The 14,048-nt window shown below is 44.5% G+C and overlaps 1 protein-coding gene across 1 annotated transcript in view; it reads right to left on the reverse strand.

The window, feature by feature from the left end:
• Positions 1 to 14,048, reverse strand: part of LOC146860297 (uncharacterized) — a 781,914-nt gene that overhangs the window by 657,225 nt on the left and 110,641 nt on the right. The window contains exon 3 of the mRNA XM_085644159.1: positions 2,733 to 2,936. The gene's annotated coding sequence lies outside the window, so the exon portion shown is untranslated. The remainder of the gene's footprint in view (positions 1 to 2,732; positions 2,937 to 14,048) is intronic.

The raw sequence follows: 14,048 nt of genomic DNA on the forward strand, positions 1-14,048 counted from the left end.
TCACTGCCCACTGCTAATCTTGTCCCATAATGCTTTGCAGGGCCTTTGGTTGGGATTGTATTTTTGCCAATAACTGTGCTTGGGGTGGTCCTCAGAGGATGGGACCACCGCCGAATCGTTCAAGAAGATGTGCTTTTTGTTTTCAAGGCATCTGCTTGGTTCTCTCCCTAGGTTAGGGAGGAAACCAAAATCATCACCTCTCTCACTGCTTGCAAATGTATCTTTTTTTTTTTAAATGAGTATATGTATTTTAGCATATAAAGACATCAATGCTTATTTTATCATAAATTGTAGTGTGCAAGATGTTGTTTGCAATTATTGTTCAGTGCAGAGAAACACACAGTGCTATCAGCTATGCACTATGCCGTTTGAGGAGTAGCTGAATGTAGATCAAAGTGTACTCCGCATAGCTACGTGTAGTGTTACTATACAAACTACGCCCACGGTTAGTTTAGATTAGAGCACACTGGCCATGACTGACCTCCTTTTTTGCACGTCTGCAAGTATTTCTAAATGGGCTGAAATGCAATATGTTTTCTATATTTTATTACGAACATGCCCTTTGAGGTATCATCATACCTAGACTTTAATCTATGTCTTACTAAAATAGATCATTCTTCCTAGCACTGGATCATTTTACCAGTTCACTGATATTGATTTCACAATTTATATCAAATCGACTTAAATTTCCTCTTTATCCTGCAAATCGGAACAGTTTACATACTGTTATTAACAAACGTCACAGGACAGGCCACAGAGTTCTGTCACAAATTTATCCTTAAATCTGCTGCTTTAATTATACTTCTCTCTCTGAATTTAGAGTGCGTCCAAATATATTTGATATGCTCCCCTAGACCCTAAATGATTTTATTTGGTTAATTAAAATAAAAGAAAGGCATTTACATTCAACTTTAAGCATACACGCTTTGCTTTATTTCATGCCTTGAGCAACCATAATGCAGAGGTATAAGACTTTATTAAGATTTGGGAATCCTAGATGTATGGTATTACAACATGCAATATTGCCATGGGTCCTGATTCAGAAAATTATTTACGGCTGAAAACATATGTTAATAACGGAACAGAGCTTCATTTAAATATATCATGAACCAACAAAATTATAACTGGCAGGAATTAATTGTTTTACTACTGATTCACTGAATGCCACAAATGTTTAGAATTATGGCATAATAAATCCCAGACAAGCGCTGTGAAACTGTTTTCTAAGTGAGTTTGTGGGTGCCTACAAACCTGTGAGTTTCTTGGTATTCCCCAACTCCTCCGTGACACTTTCACCCAGGAAAGATTGGCGATTTAGGGCCAGATATATGACCTTCAGTGTTTGAGACTCGCAATATGCATTTTTTGTGACTCCCACATTGTGAGTCGCAAACACTGATGTACAACAGTGTCCAAGAAACTGTTTGCAATTCCTAAATGGACCACAAAAGACCTGCGTCATCGATATTCATGAGGCAGGTCGCATGTTGAGACCCATTGGGAATGGCTGGCACTCACAGGAATGGTGGCCTACTGGAATCAGCAGAAAACCATGTCTGTGACTGCTTTTTCAATAAAACAGTTTTTTTTTTAAATGCAGCCGGTTTTCCTTAAAGAAAAACGGGCTGCACCTAAAAAATCAAAATGAAATGTTTCAGTTTCATTTTTAAAGATCAGGCAGTGGTGGCCAATCACAAAAGGGAAGGGGTCCCCTGGGGACCCATTCCCGTTTGCAACTGGCTTACCCCCAATTTGAAATTGATGGTAAATGCAATTGTTTTGTGAACTCATTTTTGGTCGCAAAACAATCTCACATCCCCCTGTGACTCGCTATTAGGAAGGGACGCACTTGGCATGCCCCTTGCTAATAGTGACTCACAAAACCCATTTTACGGGTCGGTAACAGGTTACGGGCTAACAAAATAGGTTTGATACATGCTACAACACGTTTTAGCAGTCACAAACGGTCTGTATGGTCGTACATCTGGCTCTTACTCCTGCATGGAGCGGGTGAGAAAGGGAGATAAGGTAGCAAAGGGAATATAACACCCCCATCTTCGTGGAAATGAATGGGAAGAGATTACACCATTTGGAAAATTGCTTTCCCTATGGAGATAAAAAAAATAGAAAAGATATATGCATTTGCACACTGAATTGCATTTTCTGATGTGGAGGTATACTCTGTGCATAGTTGGGGAAATAGGAGATGCACCATGATATTCACAGCAATACATCGCAAAAGCTGTGTGTGGTGCTGCTTTCCAGACCTACCACTGGGAATAAGTGTGAATTCACAAAAAGTTGGATAGTTACAGCCATACACAGACGTATGAGTTTAAACGGATAACTTTTCATGGTGAATTGGGCCCTGAATTTTCCAAGGATACATTTTGATAGGTCCATCTGGTGGAAATCAGCTCCCGTAAAGGGTATTTAATGCTAGTCTCCTGTGACTGGTGCAGAAACAGCAACCGAGTTAATGCTCCATTTGCTATATGATGATTGGGGAAAATCATATTGCTAATATAATTCTACATCTACATACTGACTCCCGTGATATAGGTAAATCAGGTGCAAAATTACTGCCTCAGAAAACCCTGATGGACTCTGCTATTGTGCACTTTACTCAACAGAACATAATTTTTCTGTGACGTGTTTATCAGTTTATCATTCATAAATCGCCGTGTAATTGTAGATGTATTCCATTAGCCATTGTGCAAAATAGGTGACACCTATGGTTGTTATAACAATGCAACAGTTTTTTTCACAATAAATATTCCTCTATGAGCGAACTTACAAAACTACATTTTAGGTGCAATAAAGCTGAAATACTTACAAAGTGAAATCTTGTTCCCAACAAGGCTTGCTTCCACTTCTTGTTACTGTGCAACTCTTGAGATTGTGGACTTTAAGGATTGCGTATGTTTCATATGGCTCTATAAAACACATTTGAAGTATTGTGGCATTACAAAGGAGATGGTATCTGTCAACAGCTCACGTTGCTCGCAAAACAATGTATTCGCTCTTCAAAAATAACCATTATGCCTAAGGGCTCTTTACAGAACAAGATATGGAACACACGTTACATAAACATCGTAGCACAAATAATGCATGCATCATGTGAACGCCCGAACTACGAACTGAACAAACATTGAGAAAGTTTGAACTTCACAACAGGGTACAGTGAGAAATGGGGTTGTTGGTTGAGTGAGGTGTGAACCCTTCTCAAGCAACAGCCACAATCCCTGTCAGGATGACCCACAAAAAGTAACTAAATTAACCTGTGCTTAACCCTCTGGTAGCTTGTCCCAAAAGTAGTCAGGCATAAGTTAGAGGCAATGTGTAAAGTATTTATGCAGCATTTACACAAATAAGGTACAGACACAACACAAGAAAAATGTGACTAATATAGAAATATAGAATAAAATTTAATAGATTAGTTGACACCAAAACGATAAACATCCAATCAGTAGAACTGGACTTATGAATTTTTAAAATTTTAAAGTGACCTAAAAGATCAAAGTGCCAACAGTGGATATCTGGCCATATATGACCGGAGCAAAGTCAAAAGTTACATCCAACTGAGACAGAGCTTAGGGGCATATTATCAAACCAGGCGATAAAATTATCGCCGCTTTAGTGGCAGAAAACTGCCGCTAAAACGGCGATAATGGGCTTGATAATATGCTCTATGGAATTCCAATTGAAGCCCATGTTAGATGTGAAGGACATCTAACATGGGCACCATGTAGTTTTCACTACCAGGGCATGTAAAACCTAAAAGTGCATATCCACCCTTTTAAATACAATGTGCTCTGCCCTATGGGCTGTTTATGGCTTACCCTAGGGGTAGCATACAACTTACAAACAAAAAGACATTCTTGACACTTTCGAGCAATTCAACTGCACCCTCTACTCCAAAAGTGATAATACACCCCACGGAACGTGTCTGGAATACCTAATAAATATCAACATTACCAAACTAGACGAAATGACTAAACATTATGTAGAACATCAGATCTCACACCAGGAAATCTTAAATGCTATTAGAAAGGTGAAAGCCAGGAAGGCCACAGGCCCGGACGGCTTCCCTGCCTCCTTTTATCAGACCTGGAGTTCATCCCTCATTACTCCTCTGGAGGAACTTTTTTAACACTTCTCACCCACAGACACCATCAGAGGTTCCGCCGCTTAGGAAACCATAATAGTTATACCCAAAGAAGGGAAAGACCCATCCAACCCCAAAAACTATCACCCCATATAGCTGATAAACATTGAATGCAAAATGTATGCAAAAATTCTTGCTGTCTGACTTGAGCGTATCTTCAAAAATAATATTTACCCCTCACAATTAGGCTTTATACAGGGGAGATTCAGTGCCGACAACATCAGCTTATTTAGCCACGTCATTCAAAAAGCCCATCACCTTACGCACCTTTCCATCACGATAGTACTGGATGCAGGGAAGGCCTTCGACAATGTCTCATGGGCCTTCCTCCATGCGACTCTCACCTTCTTCAATTTTGGCCCCTCACTATGCAAAATGATCCTCTCCTTGCATATAGATCAGAAAGCCAGGCTAAATATTAATGGTCAATTAAGCAACACTTTAAACCTTCAATGAGGCAACAGGCAAGGATACAATCTCTCCCATGCTATTCTTACTAACACTAGAACCTCTTCTCACATTAATTAGAGATAACCCATTCATTCCCGCGTTTCTTTTCCCTGAATTCCTACCTCTCAATGTCCATTGTAATAGTTACATGAACAGTACTTTTGGACTTAAATGGGCCTCTTACACATTAAAATACCTAGGTATATGGTTTCAGCCAAAACTTCAAAGACTCCATGCTCCTGAATGAATAAAAGACACTTGACAAAACTAAGGACAAGTTTGACAAATGGTCGAACAAATTTATCATATGGTGGGGAAGGGTAGGAGAGTAGGATCTGCACTTATGTTGCCCCCACTTTTTTTCTGATGTTAACACTGGTTTCTGGCTATAGTCTGGCTGGGTCCCTGCTAATCAGGGCCCCAGTCTCTCTGTTCTCTCTAAACAACTTGGAGTGCATACTAGATGGACTAGTGATTGGATACTGTGGTACCTTATGAGCCCCTAGTATATGGTACCCTAGGTACCAAGGGCATAGGTACTTCACAGGCCTACCAGGGGCTGAAGCATGTATTATGCCACCCCTGGGAAGCAGACTAAATCTGACACCACAGGCCTGCTACTACAGCCTGAGTGAGGTAGTGTTAGCACTCCTCACTGAGGTATAGGTTCCTATATCAAACCATACACACGCATATAAACCTGTCAGTCACACCTAAGGCAGGTCCTATCAATCCTGAGGGCAGGGTGCTTGGTTTACAATGTGAGGGGGTGCCTCTGCATGAGCAGGAACCTCTGCAGCTGGCAGAGTCTATTCTCTGTGGCTGTTTGTGTATGCGGTTAAACCATATACTCTTAAGTGTATTATAACCTACCGGTAAATGCTAACTTTGGAATGCTGCATCAAAACATGTCGTGTTTGGTGTCAAAACAACTTGGAATCATACTATGATCCCACCCTTCTAGAGGGGACAACATGTTCCCACTGTGGAAACACGGTAGAAATCTGAAAGAGCCCTGGCATCACAAAATGGATGCCACCAGCACAGACACTGGGCTGCTCTCCAGCTGCTGACTGAAACTCGCAGTGGAGGAGGCCCAACAATAGGCATCCTGTCACAGGGAGGCGTCACCACCTTCCAGACAGGATTTAGTGTATTGGGGCTGGGTGGGTGCACTCCTAGAGTGCTTTGAAGTCCTGCACTGGGGGAGCAGTAGGCTCCTCTGTGCATATGCCAGCTCAAACCGGTTCAGGGGCTACCTGTCCCTGCTCTGGCGCAAAACTGGACAAAGGGAAGTGGGTGTCACCACCCCCTACCCTGACCCTCCCAGAGGAGTGGTCATAAAGCTAGTCCCTCCCTTTCTTTTATTATAAGATAGGGAACCCTTGCCATTGCAAACTAGATATCCCTGGACGACGCTTTACAAGAAGAATCCTGGCCCTTCGACGTCCCACTACCTTTGGATGATGGAAGAATCTCCCTTGGAGTCAAGGAGTGACTCCCCTGCTTGGCAAGCACCAAAACTTTGAATCAATGGTCGCAAACTTTCCCGCTCCCGCCGGAGACCAAAGTCCCTGCAGCCCCAGAAGTGGATTTCCTGACTTCTCGACAGCCATTGTGAGTCCCCAGCAGAGCTGAGGTGAGTGGACCCCACGAGTGATGAGGAACAGAAATACTCAGGTACAGTGCACTATTATCAAGTGCAACCCCTTCACAACGTTCTACAAACTTGTGCATTGGACCATTTGTGGCCCAAGCCTCCAGCAGGTTGTGCACTGAAAATCAGAGGCCTACCCCGTCCCGAGTGACCGTGGGCTCCTGTAAAGCATTTCCTCATGAGGCGTCTTTGCGATCCCTTTCCCGTTGGCTTGTAGGTCCCCTGAAGATTTCTGATCAAACCAAGGGGCTCCCCTGGTTGCTCCAGGCCTGCTCTCACTTACCTTCGCTGGGTGAATCCCTCAGACTTTGCTGGTTTGCACCATTGACTTTATTCACTTTCCACGAGACGTGCTGTTGCCAAGGCTTCTTGGCTCCAATCCGGTTGCCGACACCTCAGTAAGCTGCAAAAGTTGTGGGACACTCCGAATCCAGCTGCTGGTCATCGTCAAATCCTCCTGGACCTCATGAGCAAAGAGTTAAAACACCCTTGATCACCTGAAATCACCCGACTTCCGAGGGCATCCATCTTCCTGGCCCCGGGTCACTGGCAAGTGACTGTGAACACTGTCCCTTCTGCTTTCAGGTCATCTTCATCCTGAATCCAGCCTTGGATTCCACCGGACACTTCTCCAGTCTTCGCAAGCAGCAAATCTTCTTTGGCTTCCATAGAAAACAGCTACGCGACCCGACACCAAAAGACACCTATGCACCCGGCTTCCCTGGGTGAGGTAACTCGTGCACTCCGGTGCCCTAGTGTGTGTTGGCCCTCGAATTACTTACCTTGTAAGTGGCTTGCTTGTAGACTTCCTCGAAGTACCCTAAAACTTTAAAAATAGAACCGCGACTTGTAATAAATACATATATATTTGATATATATACCTGTGTGGTGTCCTTTTATTTGGTAATTCAAGAGATTATAAGTTAAAACAAGCTGCTTTACATTCCTCAGAGACTTAGCCTGAAGGCTGCTCTCCACAGCTACCACTAGGATAGCTTTCTTTTAAAGGTTGTCTTAAACCTATCTACCATAAGAGTCGAATTGGACTGAAGCAAGGTGGCCACTATAACTAGTGACCAGCATATGCCAAGCCAACTTCTCACAGGAAGAATAGAGTCCATCAAATGATGATTACGCCCCTTATTATCTTTTTAATCAGTATGTCCCCTATATATCTCTCTGAAACCTTTTTTTGCGAAAATAGCTGCAATACTTACTGAGTTCCTATGGAAATCCCCCAAAAAACAAGAATTCTTCTAAAGAAACCAAGACTTCCCAAAAAACTAGGTGGCCTACACCCACCAGATTAGAGGAGATACTGATAGAGCGTTGCTGATGCGAAAATTGTAGGGGTGCACCATATTCATTGTTAGTCAGCACCCGCATATAATTGAGCATGTTATCCAAGAATAAGGGAAATGTATTCATTGAAATAGAAAAGTAGAAATGTAAACAGGCCTCGAGAGAAGAGAAAGGCCACCAGTTATTCTGAAATGCATTGGTATATGTGTAATGCTTAGTATGAAAATGTCATGCATTAAGAGACATTAAGTCATGTTAGAGGAATGAAGAAGGTAGTTCTCTTAAGTATGAGACGAATGATTAGAACCAAATGGTAGTGTGTTTAGTTTGAGGCCTAACCATATATGTAAAGTGAAGGCCTTCGTTTATTTTAGCCATGTTTTATTAAGACGACAGGATTCTAGCAAAGCTTAAAAATGCAGTAAGTTGTGAAACCTCATGATGTTAGGGGTTTTTTCTGTTTAGCATTTGGCTGCAGGTACAAGGCCATGTAGCTCGTTAGTTAAAATGAGTCTTTGTTCAAATGGAATGGAGACAGAAGGAGTAGACATGAAGGGAGTGGATTGGAATGTAAAGTTGCAACTCCTGGTACAGAGAAGGCCTGGGACCCAAGGTCGAATTCGTGGAAAAGAAGATGAAAGGATCCAAATGGAAATCTACTGAAGGAAGAAGCTGTCTGAAGGGGTGTGCTGAAGGGCGTGTACAGCTTTTTGGGGTTTTGTATTAGGGACAGAGCCCCGTGGGTTGAGCAGACGAGACTTAGGAGAGGGACGGAGATGAGCAATATAGATCGAGCTCTCATATGGTGAAGACTTCTTAGGAAGTTTCACTGCTGACACCTTTTATGCGGTCCTCACCTGGAAGGGAATGTTGAGTAGGGATGTCACCTTAGAATAGAGTAGGGACAGAAATGATTTGATTCATGACTGTAAACTTCGATATCACTATTACCATAGGGTATTTGATGCTTTTAGAAGCAGTAATTCTGTTTATTTTTAGTCGTATGCGGATACTTCGTAGACTGGCATTTGTATTAGTCCCCATATATCTTTTGTGCCTGGTACTGAGCTGCCTATATATTCAGATGTTTTTGCTGATAATAAAAGGTCAACCTCCCAGATTATGAGTCTTCTTTTCTGAGATGTCCAATTGCGGTAAATACGATTTGATAATTGTGTTTCTTCCCTCTACGCTATTCTGCAAGTAAAAAGATCCTGGCGACCTGAGTAGGTTCTTGTAGATAATTAGATGAGGTCAAGAACCGGCGTTCCCAGTTGGTAGCAAACGAGGATGGTTTCTTTCTGATAGCGAGGGAAGATTGAGATTAGGATAAATGACCCTTGAGGCCCATCAATGATAAGTGAGGTTGATTCATCGGAGGGCGAACGGCAGACGACCTGGCGGACGGACGTAGATGGCGAGTAGCAGTGCGGCAGCAAGCAGAAGCTCGAAGAGTGAGTATGAACAGGATACGATGTTGTAGATTGCGGTGTTGTATTGTATGAGATGTTTTGCGGAGTTGGTGTGAATGTTGTGTGATTGTGAGATCAGGCTGTGAGCGCGCGCAGCCCGGGAAAGTCTTAGGCGATGAGAAGCCTGAGCAAGTGGGTGTAGAAGACACCCCTGGTAGATTTTGTTGACCACCGATCGTGAGGTACCATCGATCAACTGGACCGAGATGGGGGAGCGAATGTATGAGTGTGTGGCAACCTGACGCTGGTCGTGGGTTGTTGTATGTGGAATTGAGTATTTGAAACCTATCAGAGGCGATCTGTCTGCCCGGCAGGGACAGACAGTAACCAACCGAGGTCGACAACTTCGAGAGACTGTGGACGGACAGTCACAGACTGTGGACGGACAGTCAGAGGCTGTGGACGGACAGCCAGAGGAGTAACTTGTTTGGGATCAAACGGTTATTTCAGCGTGTGAATGGGACGAATGCAAGGGTGGGACGAGCGGTGTGCAGGAGGGGAACTGCTGCGAGTGGAGGAACTATGACGTCAGAAGGTGTCGCGCTGCGATAGGCTGGTTGGTGTAGTTCGCGCTGTCATTGGCGGACAGAAACCAGGAAGTAAACAGAGGTCGTGTGCGTTTAGCATTTGGTCAGGATGAAATGTTTTAAAGTTTTCCGAGAATTGTGTCGGGGGGATGAACCTGTGGTTACCCGAGAGGGTGCGGAGGCCCCTCCGGAGGACACGCCAGCACACTACATGGCAAGAAATGTAGGGTTGCATACCATAGTTTGGATTGAGAATTGGCATAAAGTGACTCAAGGTGAAGGAGAGTTAGCGTTCCCACGGTATGGTTCATTCAGACTAGCGGTGTTGTATCAGCTGAAGACTGTGATGGCATCTTTACGACCTATGCCGAGGCCCACACAATTTGAAGCACTACATGCGTGGATTAGAGCAGCGCATGATAAAGAGAGAGGCAGAAATCAGGAAAGGGTGAAAAGATCAGTTCAGGCATTTCAAGATGCTAGATGGGATGCAGCAGAGAAAAGATGGAGGATTCAGGCAATAGAGGGACATAAATTATATCCCTTATTGGAGACGACAGGAAAATCAAAGGAAAAGATAGTAGACGGGGAGGAAGACAGTGACACGGATGATAGCCTGGTGGAAAGGTTGTTATCCGAGAGACCACCTCCATACAATCCGGATGCCTCAGAAGGCAATGAGACAAAGGAAGAAGAGAGTAGGGGAGCAGTACCCCGATCGGAAATAAGAGTAGAAGGAAAGATCTCTATGGGAACCGAGAATATCAGGTATAAGTCTGTGGGTAGCTCGGAGGTGGAGAGAGGAGTGAGGTTACCAGATGCGCTGAAAATACCAGTTATCATCGGACCTATTGAGTCGATGTATGAGCTTGAGCCAGAAACGGCAGGGAGTTCAGAACAGTCAGAGGGCAGGACGAGAAATGGAATAGAGGAAAGTAACTCGGTGAGGGGAATGGAGCGGACTCCGAAGCCTATAGAATGGAGTACGCCGATGCCAGCTACAGCTGACTCCTCAGGAGGACAGGGAGAATCGAGACCTACTAGACCGAGGTCTTTAGTGGAGTCAAGATCAGATTTGAGAATGTGGACACCACCGGTGAGAACTCAAAGTCAAGGTGTTTTAGACGCAGAGAGGGATCGAGGGACGGTTGCAAATCGCTCGGTTCCCATGGGCAGGTCAGGAGAGAGTAGGCCACAGGAAAGAGAATGTGAGTACAGTGACAGAGATGGTACAGCCTGCTGAGAAGTTCTGAGGGGAGTTTTGAGAGGGAAAATGTTGGATGTCGTAAGGCTAAAGGCCGAATTGGATGAGATAATAGGTGGAAATCTACCCCTGGAAAGAATACTGACTTACGAACAAGATGAGTTACTCTTTTTAGCGAAAGATGTGACTCGTAAAGCACGCACAGCTCATGAGAAACTGGCAAAGCTGGCAAAAAGATATGGGGTGGATTTGTCAAAAACTAAAGCGTTGCAAGGTGATCACCGGCTACAGTATAGTGATCAGGAATTGGAAGACAAGAGACTCATGGGATTGAGAACCCATGTCAAAGATTTGATTATAGCAATGCGGGCATGGATCATGCTCGATAAGTGGGAAGAAAGATGGTCCAAGAAGAAAAGTTCTAAAGGAGTAGTGGGAGAGACGCCACCTCCGGGTGGAGGGGCGACGGCAATAGGGAGTTTCCCTTTAAGGGAGGTACAGAATGGAGGGTACGTACATGTACCCTGGAGTAGAGGGGATTTGGCGGCCTTCACAAATGATTTTCCCCGGCTACGAGAAAAGCCTGTGGAGTGGTACAAGCAAGTTGATCGCTTTGTCAAAATCTCGAAGGTACTGTGGATTGATTTGAATACTTTGTTTGACATTGTGATCCCGGGGGATTTGTGGTCGGCATGTAAGGTTGCGATTGAATGGCCAGCCTCAGAGCCCGACAGGGATTTGATGACACATGGCCCGTCGCCGATAGTGATGAAAAAGTTCGAACAGGTAATCACTTGGTTGAAATCAAAGGTCTCACCTCAAGACACCGATTGGGTGAAGATAGATAGGACTGTACAAGAGCCTAAGGAGACAGTGCAAGAATTTTATGAGAGGCTTTTGCAAGCTTCTAAACAGTACAGTGGTTTGGAGGCATTGGATACCAAAGACATGGGACAGTTTGTGTCCAAGTTTGTGTTGGGATTGAGGCCAGAGGTTAGTCTAATGATACAGCAACATTTGATTTGTTGGCAGAATAAGCCTGTGGATGAGATTCTCCGATACGCTAGATATTGCAGTGATGAAATCGAATCAAAGCACAAGAAATTGAAAGATAATCTGCTATTGGTACAGATGCAGACCGCAGTTCAGGGACAGTCTACTGGAGGAACGTTGGGAAGGAGGCAGGGAAATTATCAAGGAGGAGCACAGAATGCTCAAGGACAGGCGAGGCCGAGAGGAGTAGATCCTAAGACCGGAATAGATGTGGCAGTGTTGAAAAAGACCACAGCTTGTCACCTTTGCCAACAGATTGGACACTGGAGACGCGAGTGTCCTTTTAATCCGTTAAATAAAATACAGCAGGAAGAGGAGTTGACCCATGTTCCAGTGGCAGACACACTCCCTGGAGTGACGCAACTTAGAATGACGAAAGGGGGGACGAATGTTCCGCAGGTACAGGTTCCCCGACCGCCTAGAATACAGAATATGCAGCAGGGAGCTCGGACATATGTACAGATGCCCCTATTCGAAGTGAATGGGGAAGATGATTCCGATCCAGCAACAAGATCTTGCTGGGGAGGAGACGAGGATTGTGCGCTTAGAGCGGTCCTAGAAGTAGATCAGAAGGGACCCTTTGTAGAAGCAGAGATCGATGGCCACCCTACGACCTTTTTGGTTGATACGGGGGCTACAAGACCGACTGTAAGATCTGCAGTGATCCCGTATCTACCCCTTTCTGGCCAGACAATCCAAGTTGTTGGGGTAGCGAACAAGCAATTGACTAGCCCACTGACGGAACCAATACCGATTAGGATCGGGAACTTCAGTGACAGACACCAGTTTGTGGTGTGCGATTCTAGTCCAGTCTGTTTGTTGGGAAGAGATCTATTGTGTAAGCTTAATTGTACCATATATTGCACCCCGAATGGAGTGGAAGTCCAGACAAGAGATGATGATGCAACCTTTAAGGTTGCGAATCAGCGTTGGTGCGTGGAAATGTATCCTGCACTTACAGTGGAGGAACTCCCTTTAGATCTGAGGGAGTCGGTGTCAGTTGATGTATGGGACCTTAGTGGGGAAGAGATCGGACTAGTTCAAGGCGTAGATCCCGTGAGAATAAGAGTCAAAACGAATGTGGAATACCCAAGAACTCCCCAGTATAAATTATCACCGGAAACTATTGAGGGGATCAGACCTGTTATTGAGTCCATGCTTAGGCAAGGAATTTTGAAGGAAATCCGGGGAAGTCCATGTAATTCGCCCATAATGGGATTGCAGAAACCGAGTGGGAAATTCAGGATTGTGCAGGATTTGCGAAGAATTAATGAGATCGTAATTCCATGTTGTCCCGTGGTACCGAATCCATCCGTGATCCTGTTCCAAATCCCATGTGATGCGGAATGGTTCACCGTGATTGACCTGTGTCAAGCCTTTTTCTCGATTCCTCTGTATGAGGAAAGCCAATTTCTTTTTGCGTTTAGGCTGGAAAATCGTGTGTTAACATGGTGTCGTATCCCACAGGGGTACACTGAGAGCCCATCTATTTTCAATCAGATTTTGAAAAAGAACCTTGAAGGTCTGGTGCTTCCCCAAGAGTCTGTTCTCGTCCAGTACATTGATAATTTGCTAGTGGCGTCAAAAACTGAGGACGCCTGCAGGATTGATACAGTAGCACTGTTGAATTTCCTAGGAGAGAATGGGCATAAGGTGTCTCCAAATAAATTGCAGTACTGTCTGAGTGAAGTACAGTATTTGGGTCATCGGATTGAGAAAGGCAAAAGAAAGATATCGCCAGATCGCATAGATGCGATCTTGAGAATGCCCGTCCCTACGACTCAGAGGGCAGTTCGAATGTTCTTGGGAATGGTTGGCTATTGTCGCCAATGGATCCCGAACTTCTCCTTTGAAGCAAAGCCCTTGCAGCGGCTGACGCACAAGGATGTGAGTGATCCGGTACCATGGGATGAAGACTGTTTAAGGGCATTTCTGAAACTAAGAGAAGCCTTGTGCTGTGCGCCAGCATTGGGAATGCCTGATTATAAGAAGGCATTCGTGTTGTTTTGCTGTGAAAAAGAAGGTTGCGCATTGGCAGTGTTAACTCAGGTTCATGGGAATGTCTGTAGACCAGTTGCCTATTTTTTGGCTACACTAGATCCAGTAGCCTCTGCGTTGCCCGGATGTCTCAGATCCGTTGCTGCAACAGGTGTCAGTATCGAGAGATGTGAGAGCATTGTAATGGGTCATCCGCTTACTGTGCATGTGCCACATT

The sequence above is a fragment of the Triturus cristatus genome, chromosome 3_1 (genome assembly GCF_964204655.1).
Source record: "Triturus cristatus chromosome 3_1, aTriCri1.1, whole genome shotgun sequence".
In the NCBI taxonomy this organism is placed as follows: Eukaryota; Metazoa; Chordata; class Amphibia; order Caudata; family Salamandridae; genus Triturus; species Triturus cristatus.